The 7,079-nt window shown below is 41.2% G+C and overlaps 1 pseudogene; it reads right to left on the bottom strand.

Annotated features, from left to right (window-relative positions):
• Window positions 1-5,773: 5,773 nt before the first annotated feature.
• The window catches only part of LOC119276030, a 22,348-nt pseudogene continuing 21,042 nt past the window's right edge, over window positions 5,774-7,079 (bottom strand).

Here is a 7,079-nt window from a genome sequence, read left to right as displayed (position 1 = left end):
GGTAGGAAACATGTTCTGTTTGCACCTGGAGATCTTGTTGGGTTACATTTGCGTAAGGATAGATTTCCTGATTTGCGCAAATCAAAGCTAATGCCACGTGCCGATGGTCCCTTTAAGGTGTTAGAGAAAATAAATGATAATGCATATAAACTTGAGCTGCCTGCAGATTTTGGGGTTAGTCCCACTTTTAACATTGCAGATTTGAAGCCTTATTTGGGTGAGGAAGATGAACTTTCGTCGAGGACGACTTCATTTCAAGAAGGGGAGGATGATGAGGATATCAATACCATTGTTACACCCACAGCCCCTGCTGCTATACATACTGGACCAATTACTAGAGCTCGCGCACGCCAATTAAATTACCAGGTACTTTCGTTTCTTTGTAATGATTTTAATGTTCATAAGAATATGATGTTGCCTAAATTGGATACATTTGTTTTGCTTACAAATGAAGGGCCTAGCTTGGAGAAGGATGAACATTGGAGCAAGAACAAGCATGGAGATGATGGCATGCACAAGGGGAACAAGAACGGAGTTACAAGTGATGATTTCAGGACTTTGAAGCCACCATAACGAGTGCATGAAGCCTTGGACGAAATATACAAGATGTCACTTCATAAATTTTGTCCAAAGGCTATTCTAGGTGTTGCGTCACCTTTTTTATTGGGCCAGGGCCATGTAATTTCGAAATACATAAGTATAGGCTATTTTTATAGTCCGTATGTGTGGGGAAACAAGAGATAGGGTTGGTTTTAGACCCCTCCACCAAGGGCCACGTAATTCCCCCCTCTTCCCCATATATACAGCCCTTAGGGCACCGTTTAGACTTTGGGTTTTCTTTAGATTAAACGTTCGCCATAGCTGCAACTTCGCGTACTTCGTTTGTGTTCAACGGCCAGACCAAGACGTCACAGAAACCCATCTTGATCAATAAAGCTTTCATCTTATATTCGCAATATCTAGATTGCAATCTCAGTTTCTTGCTTGTTCTTCGTTTGCTCGCAGGAAATAGACCCTCGTGGTCAGGTTCATCGTGCTCCGGCGTGGTCAATAACCTCTCGGAGTTGGTTTAGCGATTGCTAAGGCGCGACGTCCTCGCACGTACATAGTCGGATCGTCAAAGTCTACTCCTCAGAAACGATAATCACCATCTCATCAAAAGACGGGACACCTTTGCCCCTATTACGGAGGACGTGATGATTGAGTATACCTCAAACGACATGTTTGGAGACTTCGACTAGTCCCACAATCTCCTTAGTGATCTATTTAGCTATGTCCACTTGTGATGTTGTAATAAGAACATAAGTATTGTTGTTGTCTTTATATTGTATCAGCACATTTGATATAACAAGATTGTAAATGTATCAACATATTTGATATAAAAAAGATTGTATTCTATGTATTTACATGAGATTTTCTTATTGAAAGTTCTTTTGTCTTATATATAGTTATCTACGGTGACAATCCGATGGAAGAGGAATTATGCCTTGTGGACAGTGCAACCACAAACTTCATACCGAGGGAGATGAAATATTTTCAAAATCTTAAAAAGATGAATGGAGATATTCTAACTAGCGTTGGACGCGATACGGTAATCGTTGGCACTGGACGTGCCATATTTACCCTCCCGGACGGTACACAAGTGACAGTCGAGGATGCTTTGTTGTATCCCGACTCATCACGTACCCTGATCAGTTATCGAGATATCCGTAAAAATGGCTTTCACATTGAAACACACAAAGACAACAAAGAAGAGTATCTACACTTCACCAAAGAACACGGATGTGGCAAGCAGGTACATGAAAAAGGTTCCTTCTCTATCGTTTGGTTTGTACTATACATACATCAAACCCATAGAGCAAGTTGCATATAAAGTAATTTTTCAAAATATTGATGCATTTCAAACCTGGCATGATCGCCTAGGCCATCTAGTGATAGGGATGATGAGAAAAATTATTAGCAATTCCATTGGTCATAATTTGCTTGAGTCAAAATTTCCTCAATCTTCAGACTTTGTGTGCACATATTGTGCCACGGGAAAGCTAATTTTGTGACCCCTCGCACCTCAAAATACAAGCTGAACCAATTCAATTTCTTGAACGTATCCACGAAGACATTTGGGGTCCCATCCAACCATTGTCTGGACCTTTCCGGTACTTCATGATTCTAATTGATGCATCTACATGATGGTCACACGTGTGTCTTCTATCCACGCGAAACCATGCATTTGCCAAGATAATGAGGCAAGTCATTAAATTACAAGCCCATTATCCAGAAAGTCGAATTAAGTCAATTCGCGTGGACAATGATGCAGAATTCTCCTCATGTGCTTTTAATGATTATTGCATGGCCCTAGGGATTGAAGTTCAGCACTCCGTTCCATATGTCCATACACAAAATGGTTTGGCTAGATCATTGATTAAAAGGATCAAACTCATTGCAAGACCTTTGTTAATGAATTGTAACTTGCCAACCTCTTGTTGGGGTCATGTGGTTCTACACGCTGCTGACTTGATACAATTGAGGCCTGTTGCATATCACAGCAATTCCCCTCTGCAATTGGTACATGAAAATCATCCTAGCATTTTCCCATATGCGTAAGTTCGGATGTGTTGCATACATCCCGATCTCACCACCACAGCGGACATCCATGGGCCCACATACGAAACTGGGGATCTATGTGGGGTACAAATTGTCGTCGATTATTAAGCACCTAGAACCCCTTACTGGGGACCTGTTCACAGCTCATCATGCTGATTGTATATTCAACGAGGGGGAGACTTCAAGTACCAGAAGCCCGAAAATTGATTGGAATGCTCAAGCCATTTCGTCCTCTAATCCACATACACAAAAGACCAAACTCCAAGTTTGGAAAATCATTAATTTGCAACATCTTGCAAATAACCTGCCAAGTTCATTTACTGATCTAAAAGGTGTTACAAAGTCCTTAAATCCGGCCAGAAATGTGCCCAAAAGAGTGAAGGTACCAATAAAAACCACTCAACTCCCTATTCCTAAAAAGAGGGGGAGTAGTACGGCTTCTGACCTGGAACAAGCTTCCAGCAAGCAACAAAGGAAATCGAAGAGGAAAACCTCAGAGTTAATAAATGCAAGTCTGCTCACCGTTGACAAACACCTTATGGGTAGTATACACCTAGTGGAAGGGCAACCTTCACGACCTAGCTTCAGTTTGCACACACTGGTTGGGCCATCGGAACACCCAGACTCACGCGTATTCGGAAATCATGAAGAGTCACTAGGGGTGCACGAAATTTCCATCAACTATATCGAATCTGGAGAATCATTCGATCGTAAGTCTACGACTGTCGACATTTATTTTGCTGAAAAAATTGTAAATATCCTTCTCACTAATCATGATCCAAAGACTATCGTTGAGTGTCAAAAACGCTCCGACTAGACTAAATGAAAGAACGCAATACAAGCAGAAATTGCCTCGCTTAACAAAAGAAAGGTATTCAGTGAAGCAATACCGACACCTCCCAATGTTTTCCCTGTAGGATACAAATGGGGTTTTCTCCGGGAACGGAATGAGAACAATGAGGTGGTGAGATACAAAGCAAGGCTCGTAGCACAAAGGTTCATGCCGAGACCCGGCATTGATTTCAATGAGACATATTCTCATGTAATGAGTAGAAACACTTTTCAATATCTTATATCTTTGGCAGTGCAAAATCGTCTATCTATGTAGTTGATGGACGTCGTGACCGCATATCTTTACGGGTCACTAGATTCAGACATGTATATGAAGGTTCCTGACGGAAACTCTATCCCGAATACAAGCGCAAAACGCAACATGTATTGTGTAAAACTGAATAAGTCATTATATGGCTTAAGACAATCGGGACAGATGTGGTACAACCAGACTCAGTGAGTTCCTTCTATAGAAAGATTACTCCAATAGTAGTGACATGATTTTGCATCATTTCAGTGTAAGTCGATGATCTCAACTAAATTGGCAACACACAACACATTGGTGAAGCACGCAATCATCTAAAGATGGAATTTGAGATGAAGGATTTGGGTAAAATCAAATTTTGCTTACGTATTCAACTGAGCACCTTCCCTCGGGAATCATGGTACACTAAGGGCCCGTTCGGAAGTCAGCTGACTTCTCAAAGTGGCCAGCTTCTCTGGAAGCCAGCGCTGGCCAGCTTCTTCGAGGAGCCAACGCTGCGTTCGGCAACAGCGGCTGCTCCAGCTCCCATCTGCATGGGCTGGCAGCCCAGGTAGCAAGCAGGAAGCCCATTTAGGTTGTTTCTTCTATGGTAGAGCGAACGTATCGAGAGAAAGAAACATATCCCACGAACCGGTACGCAACCCCCAGGTCACTTGGCGGTGGCATATCAGGTAATTACAACCAACTCCGCCTCCTTTGATTTTTGAAGCCTGGTTTGATCAGCTTCTCATTTTTACACTGCGATGGTAGTTCGCTCCAGGAAGCTGGATCCTTGGAGCTGTCGCGTTCGGACGGCTCCACGGGCTGAGCTGAAGAAGCTGGGAGCAGGAGACTATCCGAACGGGGCCTAGGCTGCTTATATCCAGAAAATATTGGAGAAATTCAATATGGACAAATCCTACCCATCTAAAACTCCCATGATGGTTCACTCTCTACGTAGAGAAAAATCCGTTCAGGCAGAGGGATGACAGAGAAGAAATATTGGGACCCGAGGTTCCATATCTCAGTACCGTTTGCAAATTGCACGAGACCTGAACTCGTATTTGCTATGAATCTAATTGCTAGACATAGCACAGCTCCCACCAAACGTCATTGGTCTGAAATGAAGAATATCTTTCGATCACAAAGGATCTTGGCCTATTTTCCAGTTTCAGAGAAATCAAAACTCTAATATGATTGATGAAATCAGGACTCTAATATGATTGGATACGCTAATGCTGGCTATTTATCTGACCCCCATAATACCAGATCACAATCCGACTTTATGTTCCTACATAATGGAACTGCCATATCATGGAAGTCTTCTAAACAGACTCGACTCTGGTGGCAACATCTACCGATCATTCTAAAATAATTTCATTATTTGAGGCATCACGGGAATGTGTGTGGCTTCGCAGAATGATAAACCACATACAACAGTCATGTGGAATTGGTTCTCTAGAATCACCTACCATTATCTACGAAGATAATGCAGCTTGTATTGCACAGATGCAAACATCAAGTGTAATATCACTAAGCATATTTCTCCTAAGTGGTATTTCCCCCATGATCTTCAAAAAAAGGGGGAAATAAACATCTTCCAAATTAAATCATGCAAAAATCTTGCTGATTTATTTACCAAATTCTACGTTCTAGAAATATATTTATGGAATTGGTATGCGACGACTTCAAGACTTGCAAGAATCAGGGGGGAGTGTCTCCCTGAATTATACCTGTTTGAAATTTCATATTACATTTCTTTCTCTCTGAGTTTTATGTTTCAGGTTCTCATCAAGAATATTAATGAAGAATTGCTGGAGAAGAATCCTTTTGAGGTGATGATGCAACTAGAGAGGGCAAAGGGAAGTGCCCTCCCCATCAAATTTGTCATTGCTTTCTTGCAGATTAGTTCTGCTCGGTCTTAACCAAGGACCGAACCAAAGTTCCGATGGACTGAAGTCTGGGTTGTTGCTTTTGGAGGAAACCAATCAGTCTGCAATTTCAGTAAACCAAATTTCTCAATTACCCGAAGCACTGAACCAATGGTTCGGGGGAACCGAATGCCCAGCCCTAACTGTTATATGTAACATTTCGATGTGGATGGGTTCTTCACCCTCTCTTTTAATATATGATACCCATGCTTGCATATTCAAGAAAAAAAATGCTGCAAGAATCTGGTTTTTGACAATTATTTACCACAATACCAAGTTTAAAACCATCTTTTCACCATTTTGTACACAACCGCAACTTCAGCAGGTCATTCCTATGATAGTCCAGCTAATCCGATGTGATCGACTTCTTCAGCACTGGGTCCATGGTGTGCTACAGTGCTCCGATTTCGAGCTGGATGTGAAATAAAGCAATGTTTGTCAGTGCATGGCAGAGTAAACTTCCAAAATCCGCTCTAGATTTATTTCACAACACAACATAGCATCACAAGCAAATCTAGTAAGCGAAAGAAAATGCTTAGTGTAGATGGAAGAATGAAAAATGCTAGTCACAGAAATATCACTAGAGACAGAAAAGAGTTCCATTAAACCAACTCTCAATAACAACAGACTAAAAAACTACAAATGGAAAAAAGAAAAGGTGCTGTTTTTTCACTATGTACTGATAAAATAATTGACTCATCAAATATTATGCAATAAAAATGAAAATCATGTGATTTAGTTTGCTCACTTGTAACATTGGTGATAATATTGGTGGTCTTTTGAGAAGCGAGAGCTTTTAACTTGTTCCCTGTAGCTAGCAGAAGTAAGCTTCGCATATGTTGCTTCTGCTCTTTTGGGCTAGTAGTTTTGCTCAAACAATCATCAAAAGCTAGCAAATCTTCCTGCTTCATGTCTGAGAGGGATAGAAGAACCTACATGCAAGTACTTATTACAAGTCTGAATGCTCAACAGTCACAAGATTAAAATGCTCTACTATTAGTAATGAAAAGAAAAGTAGTAGCAATCAAGGCATAAGAACATGGCAAATTCAGCGTATTTTCACTTACACTGTACCGGAGCCCCTTAAATGTTTCCACATAATCAACCTCTAATAAGGTTTAACCAATGTCATGGCAAGGTCTACAAACACAACTTGCAGCTTACTCACAATAGTATTTATTATTACTCAAAAGTGCAGGATGGTTCATGTATTTCATAAAGAACCAGGAATGTCCCCATTTATAAGAAAAAACCAGGCCAAACACCTTACAAATGACCAGTTTATCAAAAAAAAATGGCTTAACCTAACTCAGGTTGCCACCGCAATGTTCGAAAAAATCACACTATGCAAGATCATAGACGACGCCAAGGCACTATATTTGTTAACAAGGTTCAGCCCTAGCCTACATCCCCAGGGCAATGACTCTGGGCACTCCTCCCCAAGATACCGCAACAGTAGCTGCCTAGGATCC

Source organism: Triticum dicoccoides, chromosome 3B (assembly GCF_002162155.2).
Source record: "Triticum dicoccoides isolate Atlit2015 ecotype Zavitan chromosome 3B, WEW_v2.0, whole genome shotgun sequence".
NCBI classification, from domain to species: domain Eukaryota; kingdom Viridiplantae; phylum Streptophyta; class Magnoliopsida; order Poales; family Poaceae; genus Triticum; species Triticum dicoccoides.
The sequence above is the reverse complement of the archived record's forward strand: the minus strand, read 5'-3'. Positions and strand labels throughout refer to the sequence as shown.